The 16188-nt window shown below is 35.5% G+C and overlaps 2 long non-coding RNA genes across 2 annotated transcripts in view; one reads left to right on the top strand and one right to left on the bottom strand.

Moving 5' to 3' along the window:
• Positions 1–16188, top strand: part of LOC116164270 — a 126056-nt gene that overhangs the window by 18438 nt on the left and 91430 nt on the right. The gene's annotated exons all lie outside the window — the stretch shown is intronic.
• Positions 317–11909, bottom strand: LOC116164271. Its single transcript, XR_004143852.1, has 3 exons — positions 11692–11909; positions 2302–2463; positions 317–469 (listed from the first exon to the last, which is right to left on the bottom strand). It is a non-coding gene; the product is annotated as an uncharacterized LOC116164271 (long non-coding RNA).

Below are 16188 nucleotides of genomic sequence, written 5' to 3' on the forward strand. Positions count from 1 at the left end.
AGGGTGGCAGCAGATACATTCATGGTATGAAAGGCTGAACGTTCCTGAATACGTGCAATGGTTACATCGAATAGAAAACAACACATGAGGGGTACATATTATGATAAATAAAACATTTCCAAATTTTCACCAAAAAAGAAGCTAAATATTTAAAAATTAATGTGCGGGCGATCCAGGATAGGACCGTGTTAATGTTGAACGAAAAGTCAACGTTTCGCTCACTTTTGTAAGGCGATTCATTAGGACAAGAAACAACAATAACTATAAAAAATAAATTATTTTTCATTGTTATTTTGTTTCTTGTTTGAAGCTTTCGTTTTTCCAGTTTGGGTTTTCAATGTTTGAATTCAAACATTGAAAACCCAAACTGGAAAAACGAAAGCTTCAAACAAGTTATTTTAGACAAGCCAGACGGGTGGATCTTCAGACAATCGCTGGAGTTCTTCGGCTTTTTTGGAGTTTCTTACTCCTGAAACAAAAATATTGTAAATAAGACAGAGAAAGCGAATAGAGTGCAGATGAGCAAGTCTAGTCAATGAGATTTCATATACTAGACCAATAGTTGCAATTTAGTGTTCTATGTGAACAAAATAATACTGGTACATCTACATAGTAAACTCGATTATCCGCGAGCGGTTTATTAACGAGCTCCTAGCGAGTTTATAATTTTGCGATGTCCGCCCGTCCGTCCGTACTCATAAACGAATGGGCCGATTACGATGAAATTTTGCAGGTGGATTCTTTATAAAATTTGTAGATCGGAGTTCGTGAATTGGCAATGTAGCCCAAAAAATAAGGAAGGCCCTTTTGACATCTCCGTTAGTTATGAACCGAATTGCATGAAATTCAATATGCGCATAGATTTAGTCATATAAAACACAATTCCAAAAGTTGAGCCTAATCGATCAACATTCACAGTGCCATTTGTGCATTTCGACCATTTACAGACCGAATTGCAAACTTTCTTATTTATGAAGGTATTTAAATGAAATTTGATACATTAGCTACTTGGAATAAAAGCAAATTTAACACCAGTTTCAAAATTTGGTTTTGCGCATGCGCAGTGCCTACTTTCTTATTTATGGAGGCAATCAAATGAAATTTCATACATATATACACTATAAATAAAAGCAAAACATCAGGTTTAAAATTTGGTTTTGCACATGCTATAGCCATACCCAGGAGCTCTTTTGCTATATTTGTTAAATTTATTCGCTTTGTGGATTATCCGCGGCGCCTACACTGTCTACAGTAAAACGTTATTATGTACAAAAAAAAAGAAAACTACACAAAAGCAAATTTTGAAAAAATTAATTAGAATAATTTCGTAAATACTGGTATAGGCTTTCTAATTGACTAATGTAATACTCCACCACCAGGATGGTAATACTTATCATCATACATAATAATTTTATTACTCGTATACTTGTTACATGTTTGCCACTGAATGAACTTCCTCGAAAAATCAGTTTCCAAAATCATCAATGCCACACAAACTTCTCGAAATCATTCCAATAACAGACTATACCGATTTGTTTGTTTATTTGGGATATTAGAGCATACGGAATAGTCCAAACTCGGTACCATAAATTATACCTACCGCGTATAAACCAATCTAAAACTCGCCGCTTCATTTTGGCAGAATTATAAGTAAAAATCAATTAAATTCTATTTTTAATCTAGATGACCATGAACGGGCCAGAATCGTTTTTCATTGAATACTAGAGATTGATTGATTGAAATTATCAAAAATAGTTTTATACCGTTGAGTCAATCCTTTCAAATAGGATCACAATGCGGGTATTTTGAAGTACCCTTTATATATTTTTTAAATGTCGGTTTAATGAAAAAGTTAAATTTTTTTTTTCAATTTTTCACACAGGCTGATACATTGGTAAATTATTCTTTGCTTGAGATACCTTGTATAAATTATCGAAAACAACGTATCATTTGTAGAATGCTTCGTAGAATCCAAAAATGTAAAAATATACAAGGTGCGCCATTTAAATTTTCAAATTTATCCCAGGTTGCGTTTAAGTCCACAGTGATAGGGCAATATTTAAAGTATTTAAATTTTTTTTTCTATACCAAAAAAATTATTTAACTAGATCATAACAATTAATATTAATATTATGTATTTAAATCGATTTTATTCACCTATGCGCGATTTCTAAGAACCAGATTTCCCCAAAACGGGAGGAGTAAACGTACAATGGAGAGAAGTTTTGGTTCATTTTCAAGCCGAAAATATTTCGCGGCTAACTTCACGGGCGCAACTATAATATGAATGTAACGACTTACTTAATTGCCGGTATACTCGTATGAAGTAGATTAATATCGGTACGAGTACAAAGAGAAATATCCACGCACAGTTGGTTATTTTTTTGTATCCTTCTGATTCGGATTGGTCTTCATTCATTTGGTTTTTAGAGACCCTTGTAGACCTTTCCATATTTGTTATACCTACAAACACAAAAAAAAGATATTCATAATTATGTGAAAAACTCCTTAATAGATCGTAATTAATTTTAATCTCGGTTTTGATGGTATGTACTGCGTGTTATAATTTTGTGATGGTAATTGACGTGAGGAGTTAATGGTGTGTTTATATTTGTGTTTTATCGATAGAAGTGTGATGGTAACTGTTGAAATATCTATATTATATACCTACGTCCTTATTTTGCGATTGGGTTACCCAGCATTCTGTTGCATCACAGCACTATCATGGTAAATATGATCGGAAACGTTACTTATAACTAGTAAGTTTACATATGTACGATCGAATTTTTGAAATTTTATCAAAAATTTTTGTTTTACGGGACTTAGTACTGTTTACCTCTTATGAATTGTTTCGAATGATGGACTTATTATTGTTATGTGTAAACCAATTTTAATACATTTCTGCTCGAAAAGGGGAAGCAAGCATGTTTCATCATGTACAGGGCGTGGAGAATTTTTTTCCTGTATGAAATCACAGCTCAGATTAGAAAAAAATGTATTTATTTGATAAGCAACTTATAATTCAATAATTTTATTTGTTACTCAGTTGTAAACGTTGATTAACAAGACAAAACGCAAACGGGTAAACGTCATGTTTAAACGCTACTGACTTGTAAAACTGACAGCAGACCTGTAAAACTGACAGCAGACTTGTAAAACTGACAGCAGACCTGTAAAAATTTTACAAGTTAGTAATCTAGTAATTTCATTGGCCAGAATTAATGCGAAGTCTCTGTTACATGGATAACATGATATTTTAGACATTTCTTCAAGATTAATTTAAGAACTAATTATTTACGTTTACAAATGAGTAACAAATAAAATATTGTACATTATACGCCAGGTAATAGTTTTTACTGGCTCTAGGAGATGACAGGCTCGCCTGACGGCTCGCCAGTCAACTTCTCCTATCGCCAGTAAAAATTCACTTACCTGGCTAATAATGTAAAATACTATTATTGAAATTAAGAAATATATCAACACTGTTCAACTATTCATCTTCTTCGTTGTTGTAAGAAAGAAATGGTGATCATTTTGTAGAAAATTTCCTCCATAAACGATAAGAAACAAGTATAAATTTTTTGAGGATTAAAGCAAATTTTTAATAAGACACTTAAATTGAAAAATGACAGCCATAAATGGAATATTATAAAAATAATAAATAAACAAGTATAAATTGTGCACAGCCCTTTTGCAGATAAAGCACATTTTTGTTTAACCGATATAGCTTAGTAAATGTTTAGGTTATAAGGGGCGGAGGCTCTTTACACACAAACATTTAAAGACGGCCTGGCATACATTCAAAATTCTCCGAGGCTCCATTCTGCAGATTTTGCCTTTAAGAGTACGTTCCTCCGACAAACCGTTTTCGAGATATTCGCTCTTACAGTTTTGACATCACCAATGGATATATTTCTTGCAGATGTTCCAATCGCCCTTTGTGAGTCTCCTCTTCCGATAATCCGTCCTGGAGATATAAGAGAACACGATAAGAAGTCGAGGAGGAGGACTATGGTTGATAGAAATTAATTCCTTTCGTTGAGACCTGTCATTAGGGCACCATGAAGGATAAAACCAGTTCCACTCCCATCTCAGGAAATAATTGAAGGGGGGGAGGGGGCCTTTAAGACAGCGAAATTTGATGGCCATTTGAAACACGTTCAAGGTATATGGCTACCTACTGCGAGAATTCCTGGACTCTAGAAGTAGTTCGAAACGGCAGAAGTTGGTCCGGACGGACGGACGGACAGACGGACAAAACGCAAACAATAGCACATTTTTTTTATTCTTAAAAAATGCGCTAAAAAACCTGAAACATATTCCTTATAATGTACTAAGTCCATAAAAACAATACAACTATTGATACTAAGTCCACTTATTACAGTTTACCTCGCCATGTTACTGCCACTTAGTACTGTTTAAAACTCGCTAACTCTGTTGTTTATCATCAAACAATACTAAATCCATAAATTTCGTGTAGAACAACAAAACTTATGTGACTTAGTACACAAAAGTAATTTTTGGGGAAAAATGCACTTAGTACAGTTTACCTCTGTGGTACAGATATACAGGGTGTTTTTTTGGGAGCTTTTGTTAAACGTTTCTGGGAAAGTAAAATAGGTAGGTTTTTGAAAATTTCTACTTAGCAGCTACTCTGAAGGCCGAATAGATGTAAAATATTTTCAAAATGGCCGCACTTCTGGAAACACCGGAAGTAGATAGTAATTTCGTTATTTTAAATGGCAACCCCTATTTTTTTATTGCATTTTTGGATTCTACGTGAAGTTTCAGTTCTTTTGATACACATGTCAATATCTGCCATTTATGGTTTTTAAGTTATTTTGACTTTATGAAAAAACATGGCGGATTCAGATGGTACCTTGATAATTGATTACTTGAAAACGGTTATAGTCATAGTAAGCCATTTTTATCAGTGCATAGAGAATGAATAGGGTTTTCTTTTAGGGTACTTAAAAAAAGGTTAAGTTGCGTACAACCGCACCTATGGAGATCCAAATTTAAGAAACTTCAAAGTCTAAAAACTCAGTTTTTTAATGGAATAACCATGTTCTTACTATTACATGAGATAGAAAATCGAAATTGACATATTTTGGTATTACATGCTCCTATAGCTATCTTTAACAGTTTCCGATTTATTCCCATTTCATTGAATTGATGCCATTTTTCAGCAATTCCATACCAAAAATGTTTCAACGACGTTTTTTATATTTTGCAATGAATTTATTTTGTTAATCTTGCATTTTCAATTCAATTCATTTTCATAAATATTCTCTTGTAGAGCTTTGTATCACTTGTGCTTCAACGGTTTGTGGTGCATTTGGTGGTACAACATTTCCAAAATTAATTCGTACAATTTCGTTCCAGTGTTGTACGGCACGCGATTCTGTCCATTTCACCATAAATAACAAATTAACTTCCGAAATAGGTGAAACCACTGCGAGTCATTTTTCTATTTTTGAAAAACTTAAGTTAGGTGACGGATTAGTGTCACTAGATTTGCTTAAAATTCGATTGTTATAAAATCATGGCCGACTACTAAAAAGAAAATCCGAAAAAAATAGTGCCAATTTAATAAAATGGGAATAAGTCAAAAACTGTTAAAGATAGCTATAAGAATATGTATTATCAAAATATGCCAATTTCAATTCTTTATCTCATGCAATAGTAAGAAAATGGTCATTCCATTTAAAAAACTGAGTTTTAGTCTTTGAAGTTTCATAAATTTGGATCTCCATAGGGGGGGTCGTACGCAACTTAACTTTTTTTTAAGTACAGAAGAAGGAAAGCCCTATTCATTCTCTATGCACTGATAAAAATGGGTTGCCATGACTACAACCTAAGTACAAATTTTCAAAAAACCTACCTATTTTACTTTCCCAGAAACGTTTAACTAAAGCTCCCAAAAAACACCCTGTATATATTTTATACGAAGAACAAAAAGGGTGTACCAAGTGTTCCAAAGTGTACAGAGCAATTCATTATAGACTCTGTAATATAATCCAGACATAACAAACGAAACATACACACTGCATACATTGATTACAAAAAAGCGTTCGATTCAGTACCACACCCTTGGTTACAACAAGTACTCTCAATATACTAAGTCAGCAACAATATTTAGTCGAGTAAAATTAGAGTAATATTTGTTCAAACCTAGAACAAATTCGGGACAAGCAACCGATGCCCGCAATTAGTAGTACCAATAATGCTCTTTAACATACTAAAAGTCCCCATATGTCCGAGGTGCGGAACATCCTGAAAATTGAGCCGCCATCTTGGATTTTCATGTTTTTTGCTAATAACTTTGTTATTATTATTTTTTTCGGAAAAAGTTAGGAAAGGGAATTTGTGAAGCTTTAAAATACGAATCCAATGCTTCTTTATTTCTCGAAATCGATTGGAAACTATGGGTAACTAATCGCACTATACACGAATAACTTCGAGAATAATTCGATTTATCCGATAGGTAGGCGAAATTCATTGGAACTTTATAGACCAAAGACTAATTATTCTTTATCGATTCAACAATTTTCAGCCCAAATTTTAGTTTACCGCCCCCTCCTGGGGCAATATTTTCAAATAACTACCGAATGTTACTTTTACAATCATCATCAATAAAGTGGTCCAGGAAAGCGACAAGCAGAACTTGAGTCGAACGAACTGATTAAAAAGCTGTAGATCTCGTGGTCTGGGATACATATTTTATATAAATTTGAATCGGATGATGTGTCAAGCTTCGTAAATTGACAAATATAAGAAAACTGCAGACTGCGCTGGGTGACAAAGTGTGTCACAATATTCTATTTGTACATGCGGTATCAGGGTGCGACACAACTTCGGCTTTCTATAAAAAAGTCAAGACTAGCGCTTTAACTACTTTACAAAAAGATGAGACTCTATCAAAGTCGATATTGATATTCAATGATGTGAAAGCGCCTATGGATGAGCTTCTCAAACAAGGAGAAGCATTTATATTGAAGTGGTACGATGCCAAAACATGCAAAACGCTCGATGACTACCGGTACATCAAGTACAACCAAGTCGTGGCAAGGCAGAATCTCTTTACCAATTTCGAGCTAGCAACATTACCTCCTACATCGCATGCTGCTAGATTACATTTGAGACGGGTGTATCTACAGGTCCAGAATTGGATGGGTGAGGAATTGAACCCTAAAGACATTGGCTGGTTTACGAATCAAAACAATGTCTTGGAGCCCGTAAGAATGGAAAAACCCTGTGGACTGGATGTCATTTTGAAAATGCTGTTTTGCGGTTGCAAAGAAACGTGTTCTAATTCTTGTAGCGGTAGGAAGTCGGGGCTCAAATGCACTGCATGTTGCAGGAATTGTACTGGCATTTTTTGCGGCAACAGCTTAGACCCAGAAAGTGATGATGCTGAACCTTTACCCTAAATTGTCCATTGAAAATAAATATACGTTAATCATGTTTAGTTTTTTAATTAGTTTAGATCAACTATACCAGAAAAGGAGGATGAAGCGAGGGCAGATGGGCGGGGAGGGGGGTGAGGACAGGAGGGGAGTAAGGGTAGGGGGGGTATCACACATATCTCTGCTCATGTCTGGGAGAGGGGGGAGTGTTGCACTGTCGTATAGTATACACAGCGAATGCTGTACCTATAGTACGATTATTGATACAATAAAAAAATCATAACTCCCTTAGTTTTCAATCGATTTCGAGAAATGAAGAAGGATTGGATTTGTATTTTAAAGCTTCACACATTCCCTTTCCTGACAAGCAAAAAACATGAAAATCCAAGATGGCGGCTCAATTTTCAGGATGTTCCGCACCTCGGAGATATGGGGACTTTTAGTATGTTAAAGAACATTATTGGTACTACTAATTTCGGGCATCGCTTGCTTGTCCCAAATTTGTTCTAGGTTGAAGTCTAATTTTACTCAACTAATTACACAATTCCTCAATTACATAATGTCATGTTGGAACACTAAGTTAACACTTACACTAAACGACACTATACTTATTACTGACCCAATACAAATTAAAAGAGGAATTTTTCAAGGCGATTCTTTAAGTCCGCTCTGGTTTTGTCTTGCTCTTAATCCACTTTCATATTTGTTAAACACTATTAACTTTGGGTAGAATATTAAACAAAACCACGAAATACATCACAACATTACACACCTGTCTTACATGGACGATCTTAAATTATACTCTTCCACAAGCATAAAACTCAATCAACTTCTACACATCACCGAAACATTTTCACGTGACATACAAATGGACTTTGGAATCGATAAATGTAAAACACAACACATCACAGCTGGTAAATAACAACTTTTAGATTATAAGCTCGAGCAGGGCAATTTAATAAATTCCATGAACGAGAATGAAACTTATAAGTATCTTGGTTTTCAGCAAAACACACACATTAAACATACGAGTATAAAACAAACACTTACCACACAATATCTACAAAGAATACGCAACAAAATTACACGGTAGAAATACAATCACAGCTATTAACACTTATACCACACCAGTACTTATACATATACATACTCTTTTGGGATTATACGTTGGACAAATACAGATTTAGAATAAATACAGAGAAACAACCGTACACTATTAACAAAACACCATATACATCACCCTCACTCCTCTACTATACGACTTTACCTTCCTCGTTCGGAAGGAGGTAGAGGACTTACAGATATAAAACTATTGCACCAAACACAAATACACAATTTACGACAATACTTTTATAACAAATCAGATACTTCAGTCCTACACAAAACAGTAACATATGCAGACAAATCTTACACACCACTTAACCTACACGAAACTAATAGGTATACTCCCACCCACATCCAAACTTACATACATTACAAATAACATACAGACATGGAACAAAAAGCTTTTACATGGACGATTTCCACAAGAGGTTAATCAGGATTGTGTTGATTCTATAACAACGCACACTTGGTTGTCTGATTGTGATATCTTCCCAGAGACTGAGCAATACAAGACCTGGTCATTAATACACGCAACTATAAAAAACACATACATACCTAAAGACAAAACAGTGACAAACGATTCTTGTCGACTCTGTTCACAAACATCAGAAACAATCCAACATATAATATCGGCATGCACACGACTTGCACAAACTGAATACAAACATCGACACGATCAGGTAGCTAAAATCATACATCAAAAATTAGCACTTAAACACAATCTCAAAACAGATAAGACACCATACTACAAATACACGCCACAGATTATACTTGAAAACAACACACACAAATTATATTGGGACAGGAGACTACTCACAGACAAAACTATCCACAATAATAGACCAGATATTACACTTATAGATAAAACACAAAAATCCATTTGTATTATAGACATTGCCATACCCAACACTAACAACTTAACTAAAACACATGCAGAAAAACACCGCAAATACACCGATATAGCTATCGAGCTTAAGGCGCAATGGAGAATGAAATCTACTGTTATAGTTCCCATTATTCTTGGTGCTAACGGAGTTATACCAAAGACAATACACCTCAATTTACAACTATTAGGTTTAGATAAAAACACATACAAACATTTACAAAAAGCAGTCATTATCAACACATGCAATATTGTTCGTAATTCCTAAACATGTCACACACATGATCCATAAGGTATACATGCAAACAACAGTACTGGCTCACAACACGGTACACAACATACTGTAATATCTCCACCCCTAACCAAAACAAACACACAAAAATACAACTTATCGAACAAACAAGTACAACAATTAATGATACAACATATACTACAATCAGAGATTCACCCTAGGATTTACCCATTAAAGTTACACGTCTTAGCACAAGTAAACGGCACAAAAAGCCTTCCACTCTGAAACAAACCACATTATCACAACCCATTCGTATTCAACCCAAACGCAAAAACCTAAACAGCACTTCTGATTCACAACATATTGTAGTATCTCCAGCTTTAAGGTGGCGGTTACATTGAAAAATTGGAAATTTCTTTCCACAATAACTGCCTTCTGGGTACAAATTTTTGGTTGAAATAGCATTCATTCAAATATACAGGGTGATTCCTATAGTACCTGCCACCGTTTGGGAGCGTATAGGGGGTGCCTAGGGGAGTATTTTGATATAGGACACTTGGGGTCGGAAATCTAAAATAAAGGCGCCAGAACCAAATTTATCTTCTGGAATTTCACGCCTGTATGTAGGCAACCCAACCGACCGACGTTTCGCGCGGAGCGATGCAGAGCGAGTTAGCGCGAGGAAGCGACATGGGAGGGAGGAGGGAAAACGACAGTCAAAAGCAATAACGTTTACAAGTGTTCAACGTGGCCACCGTTGTTCTCAATGCACTTCCTACATCTAGCCAACTATTATTATACTATTGCCATAGTGTTTATTCACCTGATACGCGTCGTTGCAGACGGGATTTCGTGGGTTTAAACAAAATTCTGATCAAGTGTCAGCCACACATCGCCGCCTGAGATCGCTCCGTGTGCACCGCCGGCCGGTTGGGTTGCCTACCTACAGGCGCGAAATTCCAGAAGGTAAATTTCGCTCTGGCACCCTTATTTTAGATTTCCGACCCCAAGTGTCCTATATCAAAATACTCCCCTACGCACCACCTACACGCTCCCAAACGGTGGCAGGTACTATAGGAATCACCCTGTATAATGTTCCGACATTTGCATGAAACAAAAATTATTTAGCTAATTCCTGCACTTGCGCCGTTATTTAGAAAATAAGTTGTTAAAAAACTCCCATATAAAATATATATCTTTCATTTCTATCACACACTGATAATAATTTGTTATCAAATTTAACTTCATTCATAAGCTTAAACCCTTAGCAACCATCGGTTGTTAACAGAAGTTTATTTTTTTACCTCGAAACAAAGTTATTGAGGAAATCGCAATGCAACTTTTGCACTTTTTGTAAACGCCACCTTAACCCAAGCAACCACACATAATAATAATAAATAATGTTTTTCTATTTCGGTGTCACAATGATGATTTTGTACAACTGTTTTCGTTGTACAAAGACAGTGATTATAGGTAGTCGTTTTTTTTTGGTAACTCATCTCTTAAGTTGGCAGTTACTAGTTAGTACAAGTAGGTAGGTACTTCGTTGGGTACTTCCATGTTTAAACTTCAAAATGTCAGTCTTACTACGTTGCCAACCTAAAACTTAACGGCATAAAAAGTGTTCCCAACATAAAACATGTTAGTTCTAATGTTCCCTATAGTTTCTGATAATGATTTTTTTAATTAAATTAAAGCACCGAAATAGAAAAAATAGTATGAAAAACGCGTGTTACAATGCTTTATTGTAATACTCCTATCTTGCGGACACGAAGCGTAGCCACTCGTGCCACAAGATAGTCGTATTACAATAGGTCGCATTGTAACACTTGTCTTTCAATATACTATTGTATCCCTTTTCCATTGTATGCATTTCTATTGCATTTGCACCTTATAGGTATAACCGTTTGTCGAAAAATGTATACCTGCGTAGACGTTTATCTATTTCCTGCGGAAATTGTTAAGAAATTTAGCTGACTTAAGATGACTTGACTTAAATTGTACAAAAGATTCAAAATGTCGGTGCCCTATCAATAAAATGCACAAAAATGAATATTTCTTACTTTGATAGAAGTCTGTATCCAGTCGTGTCTCTTTGGTTTGGAAATTGTGGATTAGGTACTCTCTAATGCTTTAGACCCAATAACCGATCCCGAGGGCTAAACCGCGATGGGAAATCAGTGTACACGTTTGAGGAAATCTATGGGAAATCATAGGAATTCCGGAGGAACTCCTAGGAAAGCTAAGAATTCCAAGGAATTCCATGTGTATTCAGGAGGAATTCCAAGGAAATCACAGGAACTCCGAGGAAATCAAGGGAACTCTAAAGAAATCAACGGAACTCGTGCTGCATTTTATTATTTAATTTGGTCTTAACTAATTTTTTATTTGTTTATGGTGTTTTTCTCATTTAATAATGAGTTTTTCTCATTGCAAATAGGTCTATTAAAATATAAAATAGTGTTTCGTCTAAGGTCGTGTCTTTATCCGTCCGTCCGTCCGTCCGTCCGCTAACTTTGCGACGCTACTAGTTCTTTATCTTAAGAGCTATTGTTCTACTTTTTTCGGTATTTGGTTCGTTATAGTGTCGAGTCTTGTATTTCTGTACCGCTTACAAAAAAAGTTATTGTAAAAAAAAACAAAAAACCGTTTTTTACATGTTCCATAATTTTACCCTTTTGCCGTTTATTAACGATCCTAGAGATCGTTTATAATTTTGCATTGCTATCTGTCGCCTGCCGGTTGGTCTCTCCGTCTGTTCCTTTGTCTGTCTGTCCATCTATCTGTCCGTGTGAACGATAACTTTGTTTAGAAATGTTCGATCGCTTTTACATCTCCGTGAGTTATGAACTGAATTGCATGAAATTCAATATGGGCATAGATTTAGCCATATAATACGCAATGCCAAAAGTTGAATCGAATCGATTCAAAATTCACAGTGCCCTTTTCGCATTTCGACCATTTATAAACCGAATTGCAAACTTTTTTACTTATAAAAGTATTTGAATGAAATTTGATACATAGGCACTTGGAATAAAGGAAAATCACGCCAATTTCAAAATTTGGTTTTGCGCATGCGCAGTGCCAACTTTTTTATTTATGGAAATTTAAACGAAATCATTGCAAACAATTTCAAAATTTGGTTTTGCGCATGCGCAGTGCCAACTTTTTTATTTATGGAAGAATTTAAACGAAATTTGATACATAGGCACTTCGAATAAAGGAAAATCAAACGCCAATTTCAAAATTTGGTTTTGCGCATGCGCAGTGCCAACTTTTTTATTTATGGAAGAATTTAAATGAAATGTGATACATAGGCACTTGGGATAAAGGAAAATCAAACGCCAGTTTCAAAATTTGGTTTTGCGCATGCGCAGTGCCAACTTTTTTATCTATGGAACTATTTAAGTGAAATTTGATACTTAGGCGCTTGGAACAAAGGAAAATCTAGTTTATTAGTTAGTTATAGTAAATTAGTTTTAAAATTTAGGTTTGCGCATGCGCAGTTCCAACTTTCTTATTTAGAAAAGCATTGAAATGAAATTCTTCTATAAACTGAAATTGAAGTAGCACGTCAACAATGGATTGCCCATGTGCAACGCTATCTTTCATATTTGTGGCCGGATTTTTACGATTTTAACAGAAGTTGCATCTTACAAATGGGAAATGAATGCAAGTGGAAATGCGCTTTATGTAAATCGTTTACGATTACTTTTTAACTTGACACTTGACACTTTTATATTTTTTTTATGGTTTTACCTCGGGTTTTACTTACCAGGAAATTGTTAAATCAACGGAATAACAATGAAATAATTAAAAAAACTTTAAAAAATCAGAGGAACTCACAGGAACTCCAAAAGAAAATCGAGGGAACTCCAAGGAAATCAGAGGTATTTCGTGGAAGTTGGAGGAACTCGGAGGAAATCAGGGAAACTCCGAAGAAATCAAATGAACTCTGAAGAACTCGAAGGAACTCAGAGGAAATCTAATATTTATAGGAAATCAGTGTACAAAATTTGGGTTGCGGTTTACCCCTCGACCGATCCTTATTACGACCAAATCCCGTCTCTGATTAGCAGTTAGGAACCATGGCCACGGCCCATTTGAAGGCGTCTGTACCTAAATACCAAAAAATCACAAACACCCTTAATTAAAAAAAATTGATAAGTATATTATATAGGGAGGTACTTATCAAACAAACAAAAACACCTACCAACCTTTCTCTTGGAGTCGATTACGTATAGCTGTCACTAATTGTTTTAAAACGCACGTTTTTGTTTCCACGATCTGAGAATTAATGATGAAATAGGTAATAGTAGGTAGATATACCTAGGTAGTAAAAAGTAAACACGTTCTCTGTTCGGATATATGAACGACTGATAACACAGAATAATCTAGAATATTGACTAAGCTAATTTATAGGTGCAATGTTCTTATTGCGTATCTTATCAAATTTAGTATACTTATTGTAGATATACCTACATAATACACAAACCGATCACGCTTTTTTTAAGTAGGATTCGCGAATGTAGGTAACTGCCCTTTTACGACAATCAAATTTCTACATCTATTTTGCACGTATTTCATCGTGAAATACTTACATGTAAAAAAACTTGTACTATACTCACAGTGACATGGAAATCGCGACACCAAGGAGTGGGAATTTTTGACAAAACTTGGAAGAAACGTTTAACTACTAAAAGGCAGTAATTGATTAAAATTTAAAAGAACAAGAACGTAATACAACAATTTTTATTATCAATAGGCTGGTTCCCTCCTATGGGTTACACAGTACACACTCCCTCACTCTTCGTGGCATCTATTCTAGCATACGGTCGATTTCCTCTTGAGTTATTGCGTCATAATCAACCTGTAATTCGTTCTACACAGCGTCTGCCGAGGACGTGGTAACTGGTAAGTTCCTCAGTCTTCTCTCCTCATAATGTTCCCAAACATGCTCGATGGGCGATATAGCGGGAGATCTAGGTGGCCATGAGATTGACATTATCCTGTGCAAATCGGTCCATAGAACGTCTTGGAATGTGCGGAAAGGCATTGTTTTGCTGGCAAAGTGGGTTTTTCGATTGCTGAAGAAATGGAAGAATATATTCTATCACGTCATCTGCATATTTCTGGGCGTTCATATTGCCTCGGATGAATAGCAAACCAGACCTACTCCCATAAGTTATAGCACCCTATATGATAATCCCCACAGTTTGGTGCACCTGGACATACCTCGCAAAATAAAATTCAACATTGCGACGTTCCACACGTCTCGTCTGGTCCTCATACGGCCATCGTACATACGCAAACAGAATAGAAATTCATCACTGAGTACCACCCTATGCCACTCTATGTTCCACTGCAGTAATACCCTACACTATTCCAAACGCTGCTGGTGGTGTTCAATCGTTAATGGTAACACAAGATGGGGCCAATAGGATTGCAAGCCGTAATCTCTTATTCTGTGATGAACCGTGCGACCTGAACAGTAAAACACACGTTACAAAATTACAATAAAAACAGAAAGAACTGTCAGATAAGCCATTACCACTTAATCCATATGAATGAAATTTTAATCAATTTTGGTAGTTAAACGTTTCTGCCCAACAACACCTAAAATGGTGTTATTGTTCTGCCAGGTTTCGCCGAGAACGTTTTGCAGCGAACGATTTGTGAGTCAATTTTAAAATAAAGTTATTTTTGAATATCGAAGAGCATAGTTGCATTATAGAAACGACTAGTAAGAATTTCTAATACATTCCTTGCTTGATTATGTATATTTCATGGTTGGTCGCTAATACACGATTTCGATCATGTTGCTCGAATTTGAAGTCATTGTTGATTTTATTTAGAATTATTTTTTAAATTTTTTGCTTAAATAATTTCTTGTAATTTGTTTATTTAATTGTAAAGAAATTACGTGTTAAAAGATTAAGTCTATTTTTTTGTAAAAATATTATCTCCGGTCATTGCGATAAGAACCTTACCACTGAGTAGGCTAATTAGTTTTAAGCTTGGAAGTGGGGCGGGATGGGAAATTGTTTTAAGTAGACGAGACGGTCGTTAATCGTGGCTTGTTTGGTGGTGGACGTTAATCGCTGTTTTGTTTCTTTGGTGGACGTTGAATCATAGCCAGCATATTGTTTTGGTGATTGGCAGATTTGCCGTTATTTGAGCACATTATTGGAAGGACAGTCAGTCTTTATAATCGTAAAGTTCTTGTTATAGAAGAAAGTTAACGGTACAGCGTGAATCAAAATCCTGAATGCTTAAGAGCAGTACCAATTCAAGCTCGCATTCTTTCCACGAGATATTAACAAATGTTAGCACGAACTCAGGAGCAAAAATACAAGATAACTGGCAAATGTAACTATGCTTTTGTCCTTCGCGTCGGTCCGTCCGCTTGTAGGTATATGGAGCGAAATATTGACAGTAGAGTGTTCTGAAAAGTTCATTTCTGATTGATTTCATAGATAGAAGCCTCAACATAATGCAGTAATATGCAATATCCAAAATGTCCAAGGTGCCGAGGTATACACATTTCAACCGAATTGGGT

The sequence above is a fragment of the Photinus pyralis genome, unplaced genomic scaffold, assembly GCF_008802855.1.
Source record: "Photinus pyralis isolate 1611_PpyrPB1 unplaced genomic scaffold, Ppyr1.3 Ppyr1.4_LG2, whole genome shotgun sequence".
In the NCBI taxonomy this organism is placed as follows: Eukaryota; Metazoa; Arthropoda; class Insecta; order Coleoptera; family Lampyridae; genus Photinus; species Photinus pyralis.